The sequence below is a fragment of the Penaeus vannamei genome, chromosome 42 (assembly GCF_042767895.1).
Source record: "Penaeus vannamei isolate JL-2024 chromosome 42, ASM4276789v1, whole genome shotgun sequence".
Classification (NCBI taxonomy): Eukaryota; Metazoa; Arthropoda; class Malacostraca; order Decapoda; family Penaeidae; genus Penaeus; species Penaeus vannamei.
Window position 1 is genome coordinate 2,317,477 of NC_091590.1, and position 2,500 is coordinate 2,319,976.

Genomic DNA, 2,500 nt, shown 5'->3' on the forward strand with positions numbered 1-2,500 from the left:
GCTCAAGGAGGACTTCTCGCCGCCGACCTCACTCGAATCAGCAAAACAGAAGAAAAAAAGCGTGACGACGGGGACTTCCCTCGTTCCCACGCCGAGGACCCCGGGCGCCTCTCTCCCCCTCCCTGGCGCCCCTCCGTCCCTGCCAGGCCCGAACGAACGGTCCCTCGACTCCTGGGCGTCTCTGGCCGGCGCGGAAACAATGCAACAAAGCGGGGCGTGTCGCGGCAGCCCAAGATGGCCGTCAGATACCCCCGTCGCGCCGCATCTCTTCCGCGATCTCTCGTCTCGGGGAAGCGGCTCGCGTCGACGGCCGGAAAGCAGAAGCAGAAGTCGAAGTAGACGAAGAAGTAGACGCAGAAGCAGGAGGAGACGACGGCAATTAAGGAGGTCGCGCCGACGTCTCGAGGCCCTCTCTCGGTGTCAGCGGCCCCCTAATTACCGGTTCGTCGGGGGAGCTAATCGGCCGACTCCGCCAGCCCCCGACAGCGCAAACGTCTACTTCCGGGGCAGTCGGGGTTGGCCTGTCGCCGGGTGTCGTCGCGCTAGAGATCTGTCGCCGGATCGGGTCGCATCTTTCCTCGCTCTACTTGGCCAGATTTGTTTCCCCCTTGTAACGTCATTCGTTGTTTTCTTTCTATCTCTCTTTCTTTCTTTCTTTCTTTTGGCCTATTTCAGGAGAAAGCCATTCCGTTCTTCATGTAGCTTCCGAACACTTACACAATGAGAAATTCTGTTCTTCTTAACACTCACACAAGAAGCTGTTTTGTTCCTCATTGACCTTAAGAAGTTATGTCTACGCGATTCTTTTCCTCACTTCTCTCGCGGCGATCGAACCCTCTTCCTCACTCGAGGAGTAGGGAGAGCCCGCGCACTTCAGACGTCCTCCAAACTTGAGGAACATTCACGATCTATTCCCCAAATCACCACAATAATAATTCCATTCGATCTAATCTTCTCCAATCACAATCCTTTCCCAAACTCGCAATCACTTTCCCTTAAGAGACCAATCAGCAATGGGAATCAGGTCGCGTGAGGCGCAATCAATCAAATTTCTGAGTCTCGAAGCGAACGGCGTCGCGCTGCGCTTCTTCGGGAGCCCGAGGCCCTCCTTCGCGTGCCACAGGGCCTCCTCCTTCGTGACCCACAGGCCCTTATTCGAGAAGTTAGAGGGCCTCCTTCGTTAGCCACAGGGTCCTTTTTCGCAAGCCACAAGGCCCTTCTTCGAGAACTACCGCGCCTCCTTCGTGAGCCACAGGCCCTTCTTCGAGAACTACCGCGCCTCCTTCGAGAGCTTCCGAGCCGCCTCCGCAAGCCACAGGGCCTCCTTCGTGAGCCACAGGCCCTTCTTCGAGAACTACCGCGCCTCCTTCGTGAGCCACAGGCCCTTCTTCGAGAACTACCGCGCCTCCTTCGAGAGCTTCCGAGCCGCCTCCGCAAGCCACAGGGCCTCCTTCGTGAGCCACAGGCCTTTCCTCGAGAGCTTCCGAGCCTCCTTCGTGAGCCACAGGCCCTTCTTCGAGAGCTTCCGCGCCTCCTCCGTGAGCCAGGGCCCCTTCTGCGTGAGGTCCCGTCGCGTGGCCACCAACAATAGCCGTGTGGAGGGAGGGAGCGCACGAGCGTACTGCTGCTGCTGCCGCTGGCGGAGGCGACGACACAAACACGTGAAAGTTTAGCCCGGAGATACGCCCGTCACGCCCACATTCTTCGCTTAGGCCACGCCCCTTCAACTCTTGCCTCTCCTTCCCTCTGCACAACATATTTCTATCCCTCTCTCTTATAGAATATGGCCCTCCCTCCCCTTTTCCCTCTCCCCCTCCCTCCTCCCTCCTCCCTCTTCCCACCTCCTCCCCTCCCCCCTCCCTCCCTCTTCCCTCCCTCCCTCTTCCCACCTCCCTCTCCCTCCCTCCCCTCTTTCCTACCTCCCCTCCCTCTCTCCCTCCCTCTTCCTCACCCTCCCCTCCCCTCCCTTCCTCCCCTCCCCTCTTTCCTCCTCCCTCCCCTCCCCTCTCCCTCCCTCTTCCCACCTCCCCTCCCCTCCTCCTCCCTCTTCCCTTCCTCCCTCCCTCCCTTCTCCCTCTCCCCTCCCTCTCCCTCCCTCCTTCCCACCTCCCCTCCTCCTCCCTTTCTTCCCTCCCTCCTCTTTCTCCTCCCTCCCTCTCTCTCCCTCCCTCCCTCCCCTCCCCTCCCCTCCCCTCTCCTCTCCCTCCCTCCTCCCTCCTGGCAGTGATATAAATCCCCGCTAATCCGGCCGCCGTTCAAGAGGAGCCGAGACGACCGGCCGTTACGACGTTCGTTTCCTCGCGCCTTCGCCCGTTTTCGTTTTTTTTTCTTTCTTTCTCTCGTTTTCTTTTTTTCTTTTTTCTTTTTTCTTTTCCTTTTTCTCTTTTTCTCTTTTTTTCTTCTCTTTTTCTCTTTTTCTCTTTTTTTCTTCTCTTTTTCTCTTGTTCTCGCTCTCGAAGGTGAACGTACAAATACACACACACGCACGCACACAAACAAC

The 2,500-nt window shown here is 57.9% G+C and overlaps 1 protein-coding gene across 7 annotated transcripts in view; it reads right to left on the bottom strand.

Annotated features, from left to right (window-relative positions):
* Positions 1-2,500, bottom strand: part of Abl (tyrosine-protein kinase Abl) — a 315,956-nt gene that overhangs the window by 56,516 nt on the left and 256,940 nt on the right. The gene's annotated exons all lie outside the window — the stretch shown is intronic.